Below are 25,072 nucleotides of genomic sequence, written 5' to 3' on the forward strand. Positions count from 1 at the left end.
TGTTGCTAGCAGGATCTTATTCTACCCTTTGGCTCTCCCCATTTTATCTTTAAATGTAGCTGTTTCAAATCTTTTGTGGGCAGGAGAAAGGTATTAAGAAATAAATCTACTCCCTAAATGATCACATAGGTAGTTTTGTTACAATCCACTTATGCCAAGGACTGCAATTGTTAGCTCCAGGAAATAGTGCTGAGGAGGAGGATAATGCCTGAGAAAGCCCCTTCTAATCCTACAGTGGGGCTTGGCATCCAGAGTTTAAACGACTAATCTTCAGTTACATAAACTCCATGCTTTTTCTCTACAGAGTATGATAAGTCTTTTAAAATAAGTATATAATAGGAAGGTCTTCTCTGGCCTTTGCTGTTTAGATTTCGCCTTCCTTTATACCACGATGCTTTTTTTATTAATGTAAGTAAAGTGTAAAAATTAGGGAAGTAATTTTGTGGATGCAAGCATACCGTCCAACCCATGTTCATATTTTGGCAGACAAAAAACCTCAAAAAACAAAAAACAAATCCCTCTTGTTGGAAGTTTTCTCTACTCATCTTTGTTTTCTATCATAATTAGAGGGAAAAATAGAACAATACTATTGCAAGCAATAATAGCTAACTTTTATTGACTGCTTACTATGAGCCAGGCTTTGTGCTAAGCTGTTTTACGCAATTAACTCCTATTTTTTACTTGGAGTAAATGGAAATTCAGAGAAGCTAAGTGAATTGCCCAAAGTCACACAAGTAAAGAGTGGTAGAGGTGGCCACTCTTTAGGCCACTCATTAATAGGACTGGAGTTGGGCAGTCCAAGAGTCTGAGATAACATTTTTGACATTTTATTGCCCGTGAAATCAGCATCCATCTGATTTATGAAATTTATGAAATCAGCATCCATCAACAATTTATGGCATATTAAATTCTGTTAAATAGAGTATTTTAAATAAACCGTATTGTTTCTATTATAAAATAGTTATATGCTCATATTAGAAAATTCGGGAAAAAATTCACACCCAAGCCCCACCATTTTGTTATATTCCCCTTCAATCTTTCCTTTATGCATAATTTTTCTTATGATTTGTTTGTTTTACATGGTTGTGAGAATGCTCTACATGCAATTTTGTATACTTTAAAAATTTTATTTTTATAGCATAAACATTTTTCCTGCTGTGTTATTTTTAAAAGGCTACTTGGTAATCAAATGAATGGATTGTATAATTTACTTAGCCTTTTCCACATGATTTAGCATTTAGGCTGTTTTGTTTTCATTATTATAAATATCACTGTATTTAAATTCTTCATTCATAAAGCTTTGCTCTATTTTGAATGATGTCACAGAAATGAAATTATTGGATCAAAAAATGTGAACCTCTTTAAAGTTTTTGATAAATGCTGTCAAGATGGATTTCTGAGCTGGTTGTACCAATCAACAACGTCAGAGCATGAGAAATGAATATCAAGCAAGAAATATTTCCATAGCTACCTGAAGGCGTGCCTGCGTTTTCACTATTTGACTCATTTGTAGAATCATAGAAGGTTAAAGCCAGAAGGGATTCTGGGAATTATATACTATAATCTTTCTTTGTATAGGCAGAAACACAGAGACCTTGTGATTGATGCAGGTTCTCCTAGGGAGTTAGAAGAAGAGCCAGGAATTGAAACTGGGGCACTTGACTTCCAATTACATGGTTTTTTCCACTACTATTCCACAAATTCCCATCCTGAAATCCTGCCACCTTTTCCATCTTATAAGGATCCCATGAGTATTTGTTTTTTTAGAAAGTGTTATAGAAAGAGGGAAAAAGCTAGACACAGACATGGGTTACTGATGCTGGAGTGCCTGGCCCTGGTGAGGAAAACAGTTTGGACAAGGAGGTCTTCTTGGTCATGTTCCGTTGCACCATGTAGACTGCCAACACACAAGGCTAACTGTATTCAGAAATGGTTCAGAGAGAAGCTTCACTCTGCTCTTCTGACATCAGGTAGTCCTTCAGTTCTTTTCATGGGCTTACTGTGGGGCGTCTCAGAAGTAGAAAACACAATTCTGCCCTTAGAGATCTAACAGTGGAGTGGAGAAGGCAAGAATTGTGTTCATGACAAAAATAAAGGCATGTTAGAGTGTATACCATGAATAATTCAGGCTATAAGGAAATTTTAGAGTGGATGTATGTAGAGAAGCTTCTGCACTGGAGTTGAGTAGAGCAACCCTTTAACAGATGGGCAGGATGTGGATGGGCTGTAAGAAAGGAGGCATTCTCCCTTTAACTAAGTTGAGAGGGTATGGGTGGCCCATAGTGAGGATCTAGCCATGGTCAGGGAGAGACTCAGGTTAGAGGAAAAGAGGTCTCTAGAAGTACTTGAGAACATCCAGTCCATCTGCCTCATTGACTAGATAATAATAACCACAGCAAACATTTATATCACACCAAGTACTGTCTTAAGTCCTTTACAGATATTAAATCGTTTAATCTTTATCAAAACTCTATAATAATTATCCCCATTTTACAGATGAGGAAACTTAGACATGGGGACATTACATAACTAGCCCAGAGTCACACAGCTAGTAAGCGGTGGTGTGGTATTTGAACCCAAGCAGTCTGGCAACAGAGTTCATGTTCTTAACACCATTGTTGTGCTGCCTTACATGTGGGAAAGAAAATCAAGGCTCAAAGAAGGGAAATGGTCTACCTGCTTGAGGCCACCCGGCAAGTTAACACCAGAGTTGGTATTAATGTCCACGTTAGTGAGCTTTCCTCTCTTCTCATTGTAGCTTGGGCCGTTTAGTGTATTCGAGTAGCTTACGCGGAATCAAAGTGCTGGCAGGTAACCAACCAGAACGTATATCCCTCTTATTAAAGTGAAGTGGACCACTCTGTTACCCAAGGCTTCCTCATTGCTTGGCAAGAATCTGAGTAAGACACCTGGGGCTGAGAAGTGTTCCCCATCCCCTGGCTAGAGAGGCTACATGGCCTCATTGGTGGCACTGGCAGAGTTGCTGCTTGCTGACACCACTCTTGTATTCTATCCCACCAACATATAAACAGACGTTTCCTTACCGCCACAGCATTGTTGGGGCATGCTTCCAAAAATCAATGAGTAATAGCTTTCTACTGCTTTATGATCTCCTTCCTAGACAGCTCCCCCCCTTTTTTTTTTGAATCTAGAATCATGCTGAGGAATAGTGGCAGGGAAGTAGGAGGAAGAAGGGAAGCAGCACAGCCTTTGTGAAGATTCTGGAGACAAGTGACTCAGAATTCTGAAACTTTTCTGAGAAACCCATTTGCCGAATCAGCAGACACTTGACTGATTTATGCCCCCTGTTCTCAGGCTTTATCACTGAGCTGCTACAGCAGCTTCCCAACTGGCCTTCCTGTCTCCAATCTTGATCGTCTGATTCAATCCCCATACTTCTGCCAAAGAGATCTTTCTATAATACAGAACTGATCATGTCACTCCCTCACTGTAAAGTCTTAATGCCTGAGCTCGGCCTTCAAAGCCTTGTGGGACTTGGGCCCTGCTTATTCCTCTAACCTAGTTTCTCTCACTCCCAGGACACATCTCAGCTGCACTGAATAGTCCATGGTCCCCCAAACTCCTCATGGCTTTTCACGTCTCAGAGGGCCTCAGTACAGCAGAGTGAGTCTGGGCTTTGGAGCCAGCAGGCCTGGGCACTCCAGTCCCAAGTTTATCACTTACATGGCTCTAGTGAACCTATAAAGTCTCAGTTTGCTCATCTGTAAAATGTGCATAATAATGCCTACTTTACAGGGTTGTCTGGGGACTTGAAATAACATAGAAAGCATCTACTATAGTGCCTATAACATAGCAGGTACTCAAAAGAAAGGTGTGATAATCATGATGATGCCATTTTTGTCTCTGAGCCTTTGTGCGTGCTAATCCCTCTATATGGAATGCCCTAACCCCCTTTCTTGGTTAACTTTATTTACCCTTCACAATTCAGTGTAAACATCACCTCTCTCAGGGAGTTTTCCTAGGCCCTCACTCCTCGTCTCCTCCTGTATGGCCTCCTCCTTTGTGCTTCCATAGCACCCTGCGCTGAGATGAGTGACAGTGCATTTCCTATCCAGGTGTTAGTCGTGTGGTTCCTTCACTGTCTAAAATTTCAAATGCCCAAACTCTGCAGGCCACTGCTCTGAAAATTCATTCCAAACACAATCTTGCTCCTTTTTTATTTCCCAAAAATGAATGTTTAAAAGTGCTCATATTTGAGTCCCCTCTCTTCCACTAACTGAAGGTGAATATTCCCATTTCTTCTTTACCGTCCTCTTCAATGAGTGCTGTCCCTGTACTGCGAATTGGCATTAGGTGTCTCCCATACTTTATTCTAGTCATTCCTCTTAAGAACTCTGCAAAGGTATATTAGTCCTCTTTACAGATAGGAACACTGAGGCTCAGAGGATTTATATAAGTTGTCCAAAGTCACAGCTGGAAGCCTCATGTGGTGCCCTGCCTGACGAAAAGTTGCATATAGATCTTTCACATTTGTGTGCGGGGCAGTGGCGGTTGATAGGGATAACCATTTGGAGGCAGGACCAAGAAACATTAGTCCTCCAGGCCCTGCCCCTCACTGACTGTGTGAGCATGGCACACTTAATTCCCCTCTGTTGCCTCATTTCCTCGTCTGTAAAATGTGGATAATAACAGAACCAACTTCATAGAGTTATTGATAGAATGAATTCAGTCAGCACATTTAAAATATTTAGAACAGTATTTGGCACATGGTAAGCACTCAATAAATGTTCGCCATTATTTTTAGGAAACAGAGGAGGTGAGGCAAACTTATTAATAATATTATTGATGCTAATAAATCCAGTGGAGAATCATTGCATAGCAGCTTCAAGTTAAGTCAGGAAAGGGGTTTGGGCACTGGGAGGGCATTGTGACCTAGGCAGGGTGTCAGCAGTTCCCAATGCCAGAAGCAAGAGTCAAAAAGCCAAGAAGGCAGTTGAAATAGTGACAAGTCTTGAGATAAACGACTTGGTCACTTTATCCCTTCACAGAGAGGCCAAGCCAGTTAGAGGCACACCCCAGCCTTTGGAAGGTAGAGTTAAATAAGTGCTGGGGATTTTGAAAGAGATGATAGCTTCAATGATTGGGAATGTCTCAGAAGTAATACACAGTCACTGTGGAAAAATACAAACCATGGAGACACAAAAAGAAGTTTAAAAAGCAATTAAAGGGGCCAGGCCAGTGGCATAGTGGTTAAGTTTGGCATGTTCTGCTTCGGGGGCCTGCGTTCAAGGGTTTGGATCCCGGGTGCCGACCTACACCACTCATCAGTCATGCTGTGGCAGTGACCCACATACAAAATAGACAAGGATTGGCACAGATGTTAGCTCAGGGCTAATCTTCCTCAGCCAAAAGAAAAAAGCAATTAAATATAACCACTGTTAATATTTTTATGTTTATCTTTCTATATTTTTTACTATGCATACATAATGTTTTAACAAAATGGAAATCATGCTGTAAATACAGGTTTTGTAACCGGTTTTTCTTAAATTAAAAATACATCTTGAATATCTTTTCATGTCATCAAGTATTCCTCCACAATACGATTTCTCATACCTGTCAGAATGTAATTCTGATTATACAATCACAAATGATCATGATAAGAAGGACTAGAGGGAGGTACCCCAAGAAATGGGGGCATTCATGTGGGGAGCTCGTGGATATGTTCACCTTTGAAAAAGGATGCATTCAAAACCTGCAGGACAGGATTCCAAGCATTGCATCTCAGTGTCATCTGCAAATTGGATCATTTTGTCTTTCAGATATTTTTCCACTCATTGACTGTGGCAGTCATGATAACGTGCATTGCAGACCTCCAACTACAGAGAACATAACTGACCAAGGGCCCTGGCTGCTGTGCTCTGAGATCCTCTGCTGAATTTGCCCTCTCACCTTCGTTTCACAGGCTCAGTCTTTTTTTTTTTTTTTTTTTGTTTTTCATTCCATTGTCTTTATTTTTTTGTTTATTGCAGTAACATTGGTTTATAACATTGTAAAAATTTCAGGTGTACATCATTGTACTTCTATTTCTGCATGGACTACATCATGTTCACCACCAAAATACTAATTACAACCCATCACCACACACATGTACCGAATTATCCCTTTCACCCTCCTCCCTCCCCTCTTCCCCTCTGGTAACCACCAATCCAATCTCTGTCCCTATGTGTTTGTTTATTGTTGTTGTTATCTACTACTTAATGAAGGAAATCATACGGTATTTGACCTTCTCCCTCTGACTTATTTCACTTTGCATTATACCCTCAATGTCCATCCATGTTGTCACAAATGGCTGGATTTCGTCGTTTCTTATGGCTGAGTAGTATTCCATTGTGTATATATACCACAGCTTCTTTATCCATTCGTCCCTTGATGGGCACTTAGGTTGCTTCCAAGTCTTGGCTATCGTGAATAAGGCTGCAATGAACAAAATCACTAACTATCAGGGAAATGCAAATCAAAACTACAATGAGATATCACCTCACGCCCGTCAGAATGGCTATAATTAACAAGACAGGAAACAACATGTGTTGGAGAGGTTGTGGAGAGAAGGGAACTCTCATACACTGCTGGTGGGAGTGCAAACTGGTGCAGCCACTATGGAAAACAGTATGGAGATTCCTCAAAAAATCAACGATAGAACTACCATATGACACAGGCTCAGTCTTACATTGCAGTCTGAGGCCACTCCCAGCCTCTCTGGCTCCCAACCCATTTTCTCTTACAGGTGTCTCCTCTAATGAAATCCTTGCACATTTAGTCCCCTCTCTGTATCTGCTTCTTGCAGGACCTCGACACACCGATTAAAGGGGAACAGATGAGGGCCGGGGTCAGAGGCCAACCGTACATGTGAGTAATCTCACTGCAGGCTGCCACTGAGCCGTCCGACGAGGATGCTGACCCATAATGATCCTAAAATCCTCTGGGTGCTGATACACCTCTACGTGGTCAGAGCCATTGCTGGGGCTGGCAGGAACCAAATCTACCTCTTGGATATTGACAACTAAGGCTTTGTAGAAAATAGTTTTCTCTTTTAAATTGCAGGTGTCCTAGCTCAATTATGGTTTATGAAACTAACCAATTCTACTCGAAGGCCAGCCTGAATGAGCAGCTACAAGCCAACTCAGATGATAGCATCAGTCCATCCAGCTCTTTGGTCAAAGTTATTGCTCTCAATATCACCACTGCCCTTGCCCATAATTATAATAAGAGCTAACATTTATCGAGCACTTAATTTGTGCCAGGCAGCATGCCAAACACCATACATGGATTATCTTATTTGATTCTTATAACTGCTCTATAAGGTAGGTCCTATTTTTCTCCCCTAGAGAAGTTAAGTGTTTGCTGAAGGCCGCATAACCAATAAATGGCAAAATTTAAAATCGGGTCAATCTCATTTCACAGCCTGTGCTCTTAACGACCAGAATTGAGCACACCTGCCAGTGATATGTCCTGGTCAGGACCTCAGGCTTGACTCACTCGACCTGATTGCTTAGTAGTGACCTTCCTCAGCCTCCAATCTCGCTCAGGGGTGGGAGGTGGTGCTGGATGGGGTGGACTTGGACGAGGGGTTGGGTCTCAATTCTCCTGCAGGGAAGTTTGTAGCTGAGAAGACAGCAGGAATATTCTAATCCTGATGAGCCAGGGTAAAGGAGCTGGGATTAGAGGAAAGCCTGTCTATTTTACTCTTTACATTTGGGGACACCATGCTCATGAATGATCTAATTGAGAAATCTTGGGCTACAAGTACAAAAAGTAAACAGAAATTATTTAGGCAGGAATTTTTCCCCCAAAAGTCCAGAGTGGTTTTACCCAGAGACAAAGTCCTCATTTGTTCCGTTAATACCACTTCATGGCATCGTGACTGCCTTAATTGCTGCCAGTCCTCCTGTGGCTGATGAAGTATCTGTTGTCTTATGACCCGTGGGATGCACAAGAATTAGCATAATAGCACCGCCTCCACCCCTGTGGCAACTCAGCCAGCACCCAGACACACACAGACCGTCATTCGCGTCAATTATGAAACTACTGTGTGTCTCTTCAGCCACTCAGCCCACGCTGATGCTAGGTGCTTGTTAATTCAGTCTCAGCGCCACGGCTGGAACCAATGGCTGCTCCTGCTCCTGCTGTGCTCTTCCTTCCCGGCTTCTCCATTTCAGCAGTGTGGGGACTTAGCTGCTCGTGCCTCAGTGAGTTCCCTCCTGAGTTGACACTGAAGTCAAAGTGGGCTAGTGGCTGGGTCCCCACACCAGTGGCAAATAAGCAAGAGGGGTCAATTCTGCAGCTTTCTACGGAGTGGGAATCTTTGGGCAATTCAGTAAGCCCTTATTAGGCTCTTATGTATCCCTAACTGGGCTAAGTGCTGAAGGGAGGGGTGGAGAAAGGAGAAAATCCTTTTTCTTCATCATCATCATCATCATTACTGCAGTTTATCAAGTACCTACCACATAGTACTGGCATACATTATCTCAGTACTCAGAGCTGCCTTATGAGAGAGGTACTACCCCCACAGTACAGATTGGGAAACTTACTCCCAGAGTGGCCAAATCATTTATTCAAGTTCATATACAGCTCATAAATGGCTAACCTAGGAAAAGAACTAATGCTTATCCATAGGTAAATTTTGTTCTGTTTGGGGTTTAAAAACATGTAAAGATAAAATAGTTTTAGTCAACATTATGAAAGAGTATATGGCAAATGACCACATGTAATAAAATCCAAGGCTACAATGCACATTGTTCATAAGTACCATGGTGAGGGCAGGGGATGGTCAGGGAGGAGAGAAGTTCAAGAGGAGTAGATATGTCATGGAAGACTCCTGAAGAAGATGGAGTTTCAACAAAGTTTGGAAAGATGTGTAGGACCCGGATAAACAGAGGGAAAGTGGAGGAGGTCCCAGGTGGGAAGAGTAGCATTAAAGAAGGCAGGTGACAGAGAAGGAACCCGAGGAGAGCAATTGGCTGGGAGCAGAGAGTGTGTGATACAGAGCAGTGACGGTCATTTTACCCTGTTTATTATTCAATTCAACTCAACAAATATTTATTTTGGGCCTATGTGTGCTAGGCACTGGACTAGGCAAGTGGGATATTGTAGTGAGCAAAACATAAAAATCCCTGTTTGCTTGGAGCTTACATTCTATTATTGTCATAGCATTATTGCTATTTCTATCTTATTTATTTGTTTACTTATTTATTATCTGATTCCCCACCCCTCCCAAAAATGTACGCTCTATGACAGCAGGGACTGTAGAGAACAATTTTAGTGGTCTTTCTTACTTTCATTCTCCTTTCTCCTGGCAACGGCCCCTGATTCATGATTTCGGATACACCCCAAATACGATTTTCAGCCATCTACTTGGAGTTAATATATTGACCCCATTACCTCCTCCAAGCCCAGTGGCATAGTTTACTCCCCCTCCTGCTGTTCTACTGATTGTTTCAGAGATGGGACTATAACCCAGGCTTAAGCTGGTCCAATGAAGGCAAACCTCAGGACAGACTCCCTCTTCCACGGGGCATGTGGCTGCTACAGCTATTTATGGCCAGGAGGGGAATATTTGACACTGCTGGGGGTATCATGTGAAACTTCAAGTTAAAGCTGACACTGCAGAGGACAGGACCAAGGGACAGAAAGAACCTTGGTGACATTATTGAGTTGCTAGATCAAGCCTCATAGGAGGCTAAACCTGCCTCTAGATATTTCAGTCACATGAGCCAGTTTGAGTTAGATTTTCCCTCATTTGTAACACAAAAGGTTTGAGACAGGGATTTTGTCATCTTTATTGTTGTATCTCCAGTGTCTTCTCTAGAATAACACCTGGCACATAGTAGAAACTCAATATTTGTTTAGTGAATCCTTGATAAATGAGTGAAAAATGAGGTTAAAGAGGCAGTCACTTCTTTTCTTGCTGTTTTTTAAAATTAATATATTTGTTTAGATTTAATTTCTATGAAATACATCACACATACAAAAATGCAGGTAAGGGGCCGGCCCCGTGGCTTAGTGGTTACGTGTGCGCGCTCGCCTACTGGTGGCCCAGGTTCGGATCCTGGGTGCACACCGACGCACCACTTGTCCGGCCACGTTGAGGCAGCGTCCCACATACAGCAACTAGAAGGATGTGCAACTATGACATACAACTATCTACTGGGGCTTTGGGGAGAAAAAGGGGAAAGAAAAAAAAAAGGAGGAGGATTGGCAATAGATGTTAGCTCAAGGCTGGTCTTCCTCAGCAAAAAGAGGAGGATTAGCATGGATGTTAGCTCAGGGCTGATCTTCCTCACAAAAAAAAAATGCGGGTAAAACATAGGCATATCTTAAAGAATATTATTAAAGGGAGCACTTGTGTAACTTTCACCCCAATTAAAAAGAGAACAGTGCCAACCTCTTGGAAGCTCCCTTTGCTTCTTCCTCAACCACATTCCTCCTTTCAGTCTTCCTCACAGAGGTAACTACAATGCTGACTTTGTGTTAATTATTCCCTTGCTTATCTTTTTAGTAGTACCACCTGGGTACACATCTCTAAAGTTTAGTTTGCCTGCTTTTTCAAAGCTTTATATGAATGGAATTATACAGTATGCTTTTATGAACAGCATAGTTCACTCATTATATTTGTGAAATTGATCCACATTGCTGCATGTACCTGTAGTTCATTCACTTTAATTGCTGTGCACTATTCCATTTTAAAAATATTCCACAACCTATTCATCCACATTATTATCATTATCATCGTCATTATCATCGACATTATTATTACCGACATCAGGGCTACTTCCGGTTTTGAGCTATTACAAACAACAGTACTGTGAACCTTCCTGTGCACATCTCCTGGGACATATATGCAAAAGTCTTCAGGGTATATACCTAGGAGTGGGATCACTGGGTCATAAAGTGTGCATATGTTCATGTAGGTAACTGTTTTCTTTTTCCATTGATGGATCGATTTACATTTTAATCAGCAATGTAGGAGAGTTCCGCATTGCTCCACAGACTCACCAACCTTTGGTACTATCAGACTACTTAATTCTTGCCAATTTTGTGGGTATGTAGTTGTCTCTCATTGTGGTTTTCATTATCCTTCAGTTCAAGTTAATTTCTAATTTTCATTATAATTTATTACTTCACCCATTTAAAAATGTTTCTTAATTTACAAATGTATTTTCTAGCAAGCTTTTGGTTATTGATTTCTAGCTTTATTGTATTGTTGTAAGATAAAGCGAATTGTGTGGTTTTGAAGACTGAAAATTTGTTGAAGCTTTAAGTTTATAAAAATGTTCCTGGTAAGCTTGGAAAAAACGTGTACTTGTCAGTTTTGGCGTGTCAAGATCTCTATCTGTTCCTTAGGACAATTTGTTATATGTATTTCTTAAATATTCTATATTCTTTTTTATTTCCTGCTTATTCCATGGATTACTGAGAGAAGTGTGTTTAAAATCTCACACTGTTGTGGGTTTTTCTATTTCTCTTTATAGGCCATTTATATTTTTGAGGCTATGACATTAGGAGATAGAAATTTAGAATTGTTGTATCATTCTCGTGAATTAAGCTTATGGTCATTACAAAGTGACCCTTTTCATCTTTAGAAATACTTTGTTATTATCTACTACTTAATGAGGGAAATCATACGGTATTTGACCTTCTCCCTCTGACTTATTTCACTTTGCATAATACCCTCAATGTCCATCCATGTTGTCACATATGGCTGGATTTCATCATTTCTTATGGCTGAGTAGTATTCCATTGTGTATATATACCACATCTTCTTTATCCATTCGTCCCTTGATAGGCACTTAGGTTGCCTCCAATTCTTGGCTATTGTGAATAACGCTGCAATGAACACAGGGGTGCATGTGTCTTTACGCATAGGTGTTTTCAAGTTCTTTGGATAAATACCCAGCAGTGGATTGGTGGTTACCAGAGGGGAAGGGGGGAGGGAGGAGGGCGAAAGGGATAATTTGGCACATGTGTGTGGTGATGGGTTGTAATTAGTATTTGGGTGGTGAACATGATGTAATCTATGCTGAAATAGAAGTATAATGATGTACACCTGAAATTTATACAATGTTATAAACCAGTTAATGCAATTAACAAAAAATTAAAAAAAAAAGAAATACTTTGTGCCTCAAAGTCTATTTTTACAGATATTAACCTAGCTATACTGTATTTCTTTTTCTTTAGCATGTTCGTGGCATATCTTCTTTCCATATTTTACTTTCAACCTTTCAGTATCTTATCTTTCTGTCGTGTCTCTTATAAACAACATTTAGTTGACCTTTTTACTAATCTAGTCTGAAGGTCTTTCTTATTACCTAGAGCTTTTAGTCCACTTATATTTGATATAATTAATGATCTCTTTGGATTTGTATCTACCATATTATTTTGTGCTTTCTAATTGTCTCAGCTCTTCTGTTTCTTTTGTACGCCTATTCTATGTTTCTTTCTCCATTATTTTGATGGATTTAATATATTTTACATTCCATTTTCTCCTCTATTAATTTGGAATTTATAGACTGTTTCTATGCTTTTAATGATTATCCTTGAAATGGCAACGCGCATGCTTGACTTATCAAAAATATTGTGATCATATTCTTAGTCTCCTGGACAACTTTTAGACCTTATAACACTAACTACATTTACTCTTCTCCTGATATGGTTAGATAGATGGAAAGACAGAGATATTTGCTATATATTGTTTAGTTCTATTCTGTTCTTTTGATGCCATAAAGCATTATAATTACATAATCAGTATGAGACTCCCCATCCTAGATGGCTCTGAGCTTAATCTTCTGTCACCCACACCTCAGGAGGCCATGAAAATTCAAATTGAGATTTTCCAGGTACAGTAAATGCCCTTAGTTCAGAAGTACTATGAATGCTCAGCTGGAACTCTCTGAGTTCCAGCCTTCACTTACATTTTGGCCTGGCAACTACTAACTCTTTTTCCAGCTCCTTGATGCCTTTAAGATATTTCATTCAACATTTATAGTTTATTGTGTGTGTGTGTCTGTGTTTTTAAGGCAGGAGGATCACTCAAGATACTTTTCTGCTAGATTATCAGAAATAAACTTGGCCTTGTCTTTATCTATACAATTTCATTTCAGTCTCTTTCTTAAATTTTTGGGTACATCTGCTTCAACCACCTTTTAGTTGTTTCTTTTTCAACTCTGAGTTTACCTCAGGAAAGTTCCTTTTTTGTCTCCCTCTATATTCATCTCATTTGTGTGTCAAAAATTTTAAAAAATGATCCTAATCACGCCTAAAATGCATGAGTAATGATAGTGATGCACTTGAATCAAGGAGAAATTCATAAATTGTTATATGAAATTATACAGAGAACCAATGCCCTAAACTGCTAAAATCCTTGAAATGGTCCAAAGACCCCTTCAGAATGTCAACAAAAGTATTTGTCTATCTTCTCATCTTCCTCTAACTAAACCTGCTTTTCCATAAGTATCACCAGCATTCAAGAGAAGTAAAAAAGTCTCTTTTTTCTATTTTATTGCAACAATGTAGTTTTATACTGTTTTTCAATTGAAAACTCACAGTGTTTAAGTTATTTCTTGGTGAACTCCAGTAGGATATTTTGAATTGGTTTGAGACTCCTCACAAACACCATGCACATTTTTTGGTGTATGAGGTGTCTGACTTAGAAATGAATCTCAAGACCGTAATCTGTTTTTAAGATAGGGTCCATTTATAATTTAGTTTTAAAAAATTCATTAAAATAATGTTTTAACAACATTAAAGGACATTTTAAAAGAGAATGTTTCAATCTCTACCAACTAAGTATAACTATTTTCGTTTCCCTTCATTCCCTTCCAAACTTTATTGATATACTTACATAATTTACTTAGGTGTAATCATTGTAAACATACGTTGTTACATTCTCCTTTCAAAACCTTCTAGTGTTTCATAAATACTCCTTCCTGTTGTTACACAATTTCTTGTCCATCATTTTCAATGGCTGCTTACTATTCCACCAAGCTGATATATTATAATTTGCTTAATAATTTCCCTGTTGTTGGACTTTTAAGCCATTTCAATAGAACTTATTATACTTTTATAAATGTGCTTGTTGCATACATCTATTTTCTTCTTTTGACTTATTGCTTAGGAGAAATTCCCAGAATTGAGTTTACTGAGTTCAAGGCTGATAACATTTTATGGATTTTGATACAGATTGGGCCCTAAAAATATTGTACCAATATATACTGACACCAGTAGCTGATGAGTATGCTTGATTCCCTTGACAGCAATCTTAAATTTATTTTTCTTTGTTTTTTGTTAGTTGAATAATGTGTATAAATGGTGCGTGTATTCAACATATGTTTATTAAACTCATAATGAGTTAAGCATTGTGTCAGGTACCGTGATCACCAAGATGAATAAAATACGGGCACTGCGTAGGAGGAATTCACAATCTTGTTGGGTAGATAAGGAGAAAAGAATGTTGTAAGTGCTATAACACAGGCCTGTATACATTTTCTTAGGAATGCAAATTGGGAATGGATTAAAGATATGAGTTTATCTCTGTTTTTCTCGAACATAAGAAAACTTATCAGGGAAGTTGGATCCTACAAAATACATAGGAGTTTCCCAAACTGAGAAGGGGACCTCATTTTGGTTTTTGTTTTAATCTACATTCCCTTATTTATTGTATTCTTTCCCAAGATGTTTGTTTGCTTTTTGTAGTTTCTTTTGTATGGATTAACTAAAGAATCCTGGCAAGAGACTCCCCATACCACGAAGATGGGGAAAGCTATGTTATGAAAACATGAGGAATCCAATAAGATGATGGAGACGTAGCAGCTCTCAAATACTTTTTGGGCAAGAAGAGTGCTAGGGGGCTACTCCCAGACTCTGCACGCTGAATCAATGCAGAAGCCAGCAAGCCTGCAAAGTGTTTTTTGCTTTCAATCAACCAATCAATTTCATGTTTCAAGTGTGTGCTTCAGTAACATCACCTTTCCATTTACAAACTGAACAGAAGCTCAGGAACATTGAAAGAAGGGCCTTTAAGGCCCTTGAGCCCAAGCCTCTTATTTTCGAGATGAGGATACAGATGTCATCATTGACATCATCCTGCTACTTAGTGGAGTTTTGATTCAGGGTTAAAAATTAGACTTCCTTACTCTCGGGTTCGTTTCCATTAGATCAATGGTCTCCAACATTCAGAAACACAAAGAGGTTGAGAATTGGTTGGAAGCACAATGGAGCATTTGGAAAATGGACTGAAAGCAGTTTCTGGGTGTGTTTTGTAGTGGTTCTTACCAGGTGGGTATGAGTCCTTTTTGTTTAGAGTCTCTCAAGTGTGTGTGCTCCGACAAAGGTTAGCACTAAAAGGAACATACATGTGAAAAGGCCACTTAGCATCACTCTCCTCGCTGCAGTGAGACAGCCATTACTTTTCATTAAATAAGTAATATTCTGAGCAATCCACTTACTCATCATTAAGGGCCATTAGTAGCTACTCTTTGTCAGACATAAACCCTAATGGACCTCTATCAAGGGTTTTTACTAAAGAGTTGCTAATTTTCAAAGGGAAAATTAGTAATGCTGGAAGGAGAATTTAGATTTTCATTTAAAGCTCTTCTGAATATCCTCCCCTTTCCCCTCTGCCCAGGAAAACAGGGCAGCCACACCGTAATTATGGTGAGGCCTTAGCAGGAAGAACCTCTGCTCTGGGTCTCCTCCCCTGGGGCTGCAGTTCAGTCTTTGGTCACAGGGGAGCACACTGATCTCTCAATTGAAAATTCACACAACACTTGCCACAAAAGACTTCTCTGGTCTTTTTGGACCTCAGTCTATCCAATTTGAGGGCCAAGTCATTTAGTGCAGCCACGAGGCCACAGAAGAGTCCTCCTTTAAGTCAAACAGATACCAACTATTGTCTGTCCCAATATTTCAATAGGAGAGATTTTCCAAGGCTAATTTGGAAATACAACCGTAAAATGAATGGATTTAGGTTGGCTGTGACAAGTTGTTTTTATCTCCTGATGGCAAATCTGCTTAGTGGGGTTAGAGGGGTCCTAGTTAACAGGCATGGCAGTGACGTAAGGTGGCTTCCTACATGACTTCTAGGTAAGATCCATGAGAATTCCCTCCTCATCTCCATTTTCTCCTCTTTTATTTTCTCTTTGATCCATCCCATTGGTTTAATTAGTGTCCTCTTTCAAAATAGAAATTCCCCTAGATTTTGCAAAGCTTGATGTAAATTGTTTGAGTAGATCATTCTGAAAGTTCTAGAATGGGCATTGGTGCTATTATTTGGCTAGAAATTCAGAGATAAGTAGGATCAAGGAGTAAGAAACCTGAGGAAATTAGGGCAGAAAAGCTTAAACATTATTTTCATTAATAAACCCATCGAAAAGCGTACTTGATTTCCTTGGCTATCTGGCCTTTCAGCAATCTAATTTTTGGTTTTGACGTGATAAATAACAGACCAGTGGGTGATTTTGGATAGATCTCGTTTCCTTTGCTGTGTTCAGGATTAGGAGATAATCCTGAGACTGTTCATTATATATTCTCAACACATGTAAACACATTACACCCATCAGGAGGCAGAACATTTTGTGTTTGCCAGAAGACAATTCCAGTTGCAAATGCTTTTTAATTACCAGGGGCTTGTATCAGCTTTCCTATCTACCCAGCTAGAGTTTCCATGTCTGGGCAGGTGCATCCTGTTGTGTATTACAGAACAACAAAGGGGAATACAAGGGCAGGAACACTTCAGACAATTATGGCTGAATGAGTGCATGCTTCCCAGCTCTCTGCCTCCTGCTGCTTCTGTTTCTCCTCTTGCTGAATTTCCCAAAGAAGTTTCCCTTAAACAAACTGTAGCTCTGCTTGCTTAATTTGTTCATTCATACATTCAACAAATGTTTACTGAACACCTGCTCTGTGCTATATGCTGTGGTAGACCGTGGGTGTACAGTGCTGAACGAAGAGGGCTCACTATCTAAGACAGAAGGCTTGGAAACCTGCTGAAGGCTTGGGACCTTCATGAAACCAAAAGGTAAAGTGAGATGGATACTGTAACGCCAGAAGTCTTGGAAAAGTTCCCATGTGAATTGACCACCCTTTCTCCCCAATAGTGTTTGTTTCTCTGCCTTTAAGGACCTGCCTCTCTGATGAAAATGGACTGCCCAACTTTATGATGCCATGGAATCTTAGGGAGGATGTCACTCCCAACCAATTTGATGTGGCAAGGAGTTCTACCAAAGCCAAGAGCTAGTAGTTTCATAGAACCCAGAGTCAGGACTACTGGCATATAGGGTCAGACTGAGGTAAGGGTCTTCCTCGTTCCATATTTTACCTACTTGGCTCTACAAGCAGACTCATCGAAGCCTGATATCTGGGGCCAATCCTGACCTAGAGTGGGGAGAGGAAAGGGTGGGAAGATAGTGAGTAATTACACGTGAGTTCATAGAATTTCAGAGCTGGTATGATACTCTATACACTTGATACTCGTAATGCGGTTGATGGACCAGCAGCATCAACATCACCTGGGAGATTGTTCGGAAATGCAGAACCTTAGACTTCACCCAAGACCTACTGTATCTGGATCTGCCTTTTAACGAGACCCCCAGATGATTTGTAAGCATATTAAATTTTGAGAAACAGTGCTCTAGATCAGTAAGTTTCAACCTTTGCCCCTGACACTCACACGTTAAATGACAATTTTCTGCAGGACACATTTCCCTAAGTGTGGCCAAGGTTGTGAACACTTCCATACTATGAGTGACGAATGATAACAGAGAACTGCAATACACCAGTGCCATATCATGGTTTAGAACAACTGATCTATCTCAACCCCTTCATTCTATAAATGAGTGAATTGCCCAGGTCCCATACTGTAAGCTCATGGTAGAGCTGGGACCAAGAACCCAGGTCTTCAGTTGTCCTTTGGATCAGTCTTGAGTCAGGGGCTTCTTGTTTTTCCCGTATGACCCAACTCCTCATGGCTGTGTTTCTGTCATTTGCGTCTCAGGTTTAAGGTGCCAGCTGCTGATATCCACAGGCAGCTAACATGACTGCTTAACCACTTATCTTTGAACAGCTTGGTAATCTTATCTCTGTTGGTCACAGTAAGGCATTGGCCTGCCTGGGACACCCTTTTATCTATAAAGACCATTCTGTTCTGACCTTTACCTCCCAATCACCCTACAAAGAACTCTTGGCCCCTGGGCTTTGCCTTCAACTCTACGAGAGCACATATTGCTCAGTAGTTTGCTCTGAACTAGCTGTGAGAACACATATCTCCATGTGAACATCTCCCATAAAGAAGATTCCACAGTGAGGCACACATATTTAGACTTTTCCAAACTTTAGAGCCTACTTGAGCTCTGGACTCTGAGTCCAGATTTTTCAGTTTGGTCCTATCCAAACTCCATCTGACATTACTAAGGTCACCTCCTGACCATCCTCTCTTTTATTTCCCTCAAAGAATGTGCAAGCCACAGTGATAAGACGAGAGTCTGGAAAACACAGATGAATCTTCAAATTAACACAGAGTGGGGGAAATTAAAAAGAATAGCTTTCCTTTTCCAAAGAGGAAAATAAGAGGGCCTCTTTCCTATGTTAAGGGTATAATTCAATATCACCCAGACTGATTTAGTACTGAAAGACTTAAATTCCCCAAAGGTCAACATTTTAAAGAGACATGGTAGGTAGATAATATCTTCATTCTAAGGCAATTTATTTCCTCTCAAATCTTGATATTTTTGCTATTAATAAAGAATGTGTCCCTAAACACAGCTCTAACAAACATGGCAAAGTCCCTGAACCACTTTATCTGCACTTGGGCCCCAGGGTCTGCTCCAGGTGACATGGGAAATACATGAAGCTGATCTAAAACATCCTCCTTCCTGAGTCACATCTTCTGGGGCTCTTGCCCCTTTGGGTAATGCTTCCCTTTTACTTGGTTCTCAGTGCTCTCTCCCTGCCTGTTCTCTACCCTTGCAAAGAAGAGGCCACCTGCTAAAAATGTCCAATGCCATGTAACCTACTCCTAGAGTATCTGCACATGAAAAGACCCATGGAGATGACAAAACTTAGCCCAAAGGAATGACTAAGATGGAACTTGAGGCATCAAAGATAAGGGGGTGGGGGGTCTAGAGGCAGTGGGGCCTTAAGATCCCATCAATAGCCGCTTGTCTGCTTCTCTCATAGATAAGGTCAGATCTGAGGAGAGTGACACCTGCCCCAGCCTTGCTTCATAAGGGGATTAGTAAGAAAAAATTAGGTCAGAGATGTTAAAGTGCTTTTGACATAAATCAAATCAGGGTTTTGATTTTCCCCAATCTAATATAGCCCTGCCTTAGGGTCAGTTTCTGCCTCAATCTCTCCATCTTTAAAAATGAGAATACTGTATTCTTTCAATTCTTTGCAAGGCTCCTGGGTGAAAAGGAAACAATTGTTTATCGTAATGCCCATTGGATCAAGAATGTGTGAGACGATTGTCTTAATGGGACCAATGACATCGCAGAAGGAACAGTGGTTGTTTTCAGCCTGCATTTCAAACTGGCCTTGAGCTAAGGCAGGTGAAAATTTGGCGCCTTGGAACCACTCACCAGAGATATGAACACCCCTGTGTTTGATGGCTGGAGGATGGAAACAGTTCCACTTCATTTTAAGAACAGACCCCATGCCATTTACTTGGTTTCTTTTCTCAAAGCTAACCCAGATGCCTTTAGAGGACGAAGGCAGTGGCTTCATGGTACTGTTTCTGAAGGTGTGTTCTTTGGACCTACTGCATCAGAATCACATGCTAACTACAAATGCAGCTTCTTGGCCCAAGCATCTTGCTAAACTCACTGATTCAGGATCACTTGGAGTGGGACCAAGAAAACCATATATTAAACAAAAAGATGACTCTCTGGCATACTAACATATGACCCACAATCACCAGTGGATTGAATTCCTCAAACGTTACTATAGGGCAGTGGTTCTCAACCCTGGCCACACACTAGAATCACCTATGGCAGGCCAGCCCTGGTGGCCTAGTGGTTAAGTTCGGCGTGCTCTACTTTGGCAGCCTGGGTCTGGTTCCTTGGTGCTAACGTACACCACTCGTCTGTCAGTGGCCATGCTGTGGTGGCAGCTCACATACAAAAAAAAAAAAAGAGGAAGATTGGCAGCAGATGGTAGCTCAGAGCAAATATTCCTCAGCAAAAAACAAAACAAAACACAACGCCTATGGCCAGCCCTACCCCAGACCAATTAAATGAGATTTTCTGGAGGCCCTGGTGTGTGCATTTTTAAAACTCTCTGGTGATTATAGGTGTGCAATCAGGGTTGGGAACCACTGATGTAGGGCCATGCACTCTCCCTAGGGTTGCCAGGGAACTACTCAAGGGCACTCAGCACAGGTACACTGACTCCTAGCCCTTCTCAAGTTTCTTTTCTGCTGATGCAGTAAGGGTCAGAAGAATCTAAAGAGCACCTCCTATGTGCCATATACTGAAGAAGTCAGCAATTAACCAACAGAAATATACTCTGTTCTCAAGGAGCCCAGTCTAGTGGGAGAGACAGATTCAATCACAAAAGGTGAGTAGAAGAAGCATTAATCTCTCTAGGACCCCCCCATCCCCACCCCTGTGACCTACTGGGTCCTTGAAATAAGCACCTTGGTCTCCCACACACCAGAGAATTACATGCTTACCAGGATCCCTTGCTTTACTCTCTTCTTATCTCCTTTTTCAAAACATCTTTTAAAAGATCTGATTTTGAGGGCTCCTAGAAGACACTGTAGTTCTCAAGGTATTTTGGACCTGTGTGAGTTTCTACCCAGATCCTGAAGATTCTCTCAGGTATGAGTTACAAACTAAGTCTCACCCCTTGGGCACTCGCCTGTGTTTGCACACGAATGTTGTAGCATAATGGCGGCTGACTGACAAGTCCTGACTCATGGGGTTAAAGAAGGAGCTGCTCCTCCCTCTGCCGGACACATTCCTCTGTCTTTGAATTCAGTGCCTGTGAAAAGCACTTTCTTGAACTAATTTTATTGAATTCTATCTGGAGATAGCAGAGCTTTTAGGCAGCTATTCTAGTTCAGGCTAATGTACGGAATAATATATAATCTATCCCACTCCTATAACAGTGCTTAATTCAAATTAGGATTTTGCTCTTCAATCATCTAATGCAGAACACAGGACATGTTAGACATTAGACAGCTCAGAGTATCAAAATGTGACGTCCTGAAACTGGCAGCCTAGTTTTTAAAATGCTACCTTTTGCTTCTTTCCCTTGCCTTAACTTAATTTACTTTTTAACATTTATCAGCTGATAAATTATTTGTGAACTGTTACGTCATGTCCTACATAACACCAAAATGTGTTCTTTTCATAAAAAGGGAAAGAAAGTTTTCAGCAACCATGACCTTGTTTAATTTGACATGTAAAGGAACCACAAATGAACCTTTCCCATTTCATTAACTGTATTCATATGCTCTCAGTCCTACTCTGATCTGCTGTATCTTTCTGAAATCTAGCTTTATGAGAAAAATCTTTTTACTTTTCGACTCCAACTTGGGAATGGTGAATGCTTGCCTGGAACAGATAATTTAGACTCCTAGCTTCTCATTTAACATTAAAGCACATCCCTTTTATTTATATCCATTTAGGGAATGGTTACAGTTTTAATTAGCAGCAATTTGAAATTCCTCAACTATTCCATGAGGAAAAGTGGCGTTAATACTTGATTGCAGACGTAGTGGTAGGCTGTAGCAACAGATCTAGGCAAAATTATAAACTGGGCAGAAGGGCACTTGGGGTGAGCTAGCACTCAGGACTATGTAGGAAATTAATTAACCTAGCTAAGGACAAAAAGTAAGGAACTTATTCTGAAAGTCCTTGAACACAAGGCAAAGGGGTTATTTTTATTGTTTACAAATATGTTATATAATAGCAAGGATTAGCCTTTCCACTTCCATTTATTTCATTAGTTGTGTTACCATACGTGGTAAGCAACAGCGATAGAGAAGGGAGTTCTTCAGGGACAAAATAAACATTCTAAATCCCAAGATAGCCAGTTATAAACATAGAATGTGCCAATTGGATTTTTTAGCAGCTTTGTTGAGATATAGTATAGTTCATACTAAATACATACAATACAGTTCACCCATTTAAAGTGTGCAATTCAATTGTTTTTGGTATATTCACTGAGTTGTACAATCATTACCACCATCTGATTTTAGAACATTTTTGTCACTCCAGAAAGCAACCCCATGCCCATTAAGCAGGAACTGCACTATCTCCTCTCCTCTCAGCCCCTGGCAACCACTAATCTTTCTGTCTCTGTAGGTTTCCCTATTCTGAATATTTCAGATGAAATGAATCATATGGTATGTGGCCTATTGATTCTTTCACAGCTTTTTCACTGAGCATAATATCTTCAAGGTTCATCAGCACTTCATTCCTTTTTATGGATGAATAATATTCCATTGTATGGTTATACCACATTTTGTTTATCCATTCATTACTAGATGGGCATTTGGGTTGTTACCACTTTTTGGCTATTATGAATAATGCTGCTGTGAACATTTGTGTACAAGTTTTTGTGTGGACATATGTCTTCATTTATCCCAGGTATATACCTAGAATTGGAATTACTCATTCACATAGTAACTCTATGTTTAGCATTTTGGCCAATGAGTTCTTAAGTCATGGCTTTTAACATTCTTTTTGAAGTTTAATTGAATTTAAAGAGATTGTAAATGAATATGCTACACAGGCTTAATTGAGTCTAATTTTTTTTCTTGATACCATTTGTGAAGTTGAATTTAAAACTCAAAGTAAGTTCATACAAAAACATAAATCCTTCAACTTGCCTAATTAGATTATTAGTTGTATCGGTACATTTTAATATCTTATGCAGATATAATGTCTAGAAAACAAGACATTATCTTTTTGATAACGCATGAGCTAATTTCGATGGTTCCCTGGATTTTCTTCCCTTAAAATGAACTTGCTTGGAGAAAAAGGAAGAAAAAATAGCTTTTCTCATTTGGCAGGTGAGTAGTCTGCTATGTGTCTAGTTGTTACGGCCATGCGTGACAATACAGGAGCTTGGGGGCTCTTACTAAAGGGTGGTCAAGTCAGACTCAGATGGAATGAAGTCAGAGCGATAGAGGTAAGGAGGGTTTGGAAATAATCATCGGGAAAATGGGGTCAGCTTTGAGGCTCATTGCTCTCCTATGACAATTTTGGCGGATAGCATTCAGACAATAGCAATAGCATATTGACATAGTGCATTTGTGTGTGCCTGTCACTGCGCTAAGTGCTTTACATGCATTATTTCATTAAACCCCCTTTACAGTTGGGGAAACTAAGGGCTGGCGGTTAAGTAATTAGGCCAAGGTAACACTTATAATGAGTAAAATTCAAAGCCCAGGTCTGTCTGAATCTAGAGGCCACTCTCTTAATTACCTAAGCTCTACGGCAACAAGAGCCTAACTTCACAGCTAGTAAGTCTTCTGGCCCCACCTGAGAGCTTTAGAGAATTGTTTTTTCTCCCACACATTCTGATTACCAAATGGCAGTGGAGGTAGGTGGTCTCAAAATGGCCCTTCTATTTACCAGATATACCATATAAATAACCTAGAAAAGAATAGGAATCTGCTCCTCTGGCTATAACTACAGTAACTACATGTTCTTGATTTTCCAAGAAGGGAAGGAGAGGAAGAGGGCCTTCCGATACTTTCCCTACCCACATCTCCATTCTCACCTCCAGCAACTCCTTCCCTCATACACTATGCTTTGGCAATACCCAAATAGTGATAGTACTTTGCACATATTATGTTGTTTCCCTCCTTTCTCACCCCTGGGCCTTTGCTCAGATTGCTTCTATTGTGTGGAATGCCCTTTCAGTCCCCTTCACCTGGAAGAGCTCCCAATTAACCATTAAGCTTCATCACCTACTTCAGGAAGCCTTCCTTAACCCCTCTTCTGTTCCTTCATAATAGCTTAGCTTATATGCATAGCTTAACATTGTCAGATTTTCCATACTGTATCTTAATTGTCTGTTTCTGGGTCTCCTTGTCTTAATTGTGACCTCTTTAAAGAAGGGAACTCTATCTCATTTGTCTTTGTAGTCCCAATACCTAGCACCATGATTGCCACACACAGAAAGTGTTCAATAAATGTTTGTTGAATGAATAAATGAACTAATATATGTACAACACTTACTATAGGCCAGGCCCTTTACAAATATCGATTCATTTAGTACTCAAAACAAAACTGTAAAGTATGTAGCAACATGTCAATGTTGATAGGTGAAGGAATTAAAGTACAGACTACTCAGCTAGGAAGTAGCAGTGCTGGGATTCAAACCCTGGCCTCAATGACTCCAAAGGCTGGCTCTGTCCATGTATCCTTACTGTCTCCTACCATAGAAAATTGATTCTGGATTTCAAACACCTGTTCTCTGTGGCCATATACCGTGGAAATGGTCCCCAAGTTCCAGCATTTCCATGTACAAGTTATATCTCTTATGTGTTCTCTCACACTTCGAAGTAGCTCACAATACCTCTGTCATACAGCATACCCTGATTTTTATTTTATATTTTTGTGAATATAGTCACAGAAGTTTGACTGGAAGCCAAGACCTGATTCATATGAAGCTCTAGCACTGAGAGCTTTAGGACTGAGATTGGTCACCTCACTGTGTATGTCAAAGGCTAGCAGAGGTGACTACTTACAAACCTGGAAAACAAGGTCTAAAGACCTTAGCGAAAGAGAGCAATAGAGATTCAAGGGCGAAATACCACTTACTGTCAACACTTTTACAGGATTAGTTTTAGTTAAAGAACTTAATAGGGCCAGCCCCGTGGCTTAGCGGTTAAGTGCGTGCGCTCAGCTGCTGGCGGCCTGGGTTCGGATCCTGGGCGTGCACCGATACACCGCTTCTCTGGCCATGCTGAGGCCGCGTCCCACATACAGCAACTAGAAGGATGTGCAACTATGACATACAACGATCTACTGGGGCTTTGGGGAGAAAAAGGGAAAAAAAGGAGGAGGATTGGCAATAGATGTTAGCTCAGGGCTGATCTTCCTCA

General features: G+C 40.3%; 1 pseudogene; it reads left to right on the forward strand.

The window, feature by feature from the left end:
- Positions 1-25,072, forward strand: part of LOC101401519 (non-histone chromosomal protein HMG-14 pseudogene) — a 96,900-nt pseudogene that overhangs the window by 4,996 nt on the left and 66,832 nt on the right.

The sequence above is a fragment of the Ceratotherium simum genome, chromosome X (genome assembly GCF_057802395.1).
Source record: "Ceratotherium simum simum isolate JZ-2026a chromosome X, ASM5780239v1, whole genome shotgun sequence".
Classification (NCBI taxonomy): domain Eukaryota; kingdom Metazoa; phylum Chordata; class Mammalia; order Perissodactyla; family Rhinocerotidae; genus Ceratotherium; species Ceratotherium simum.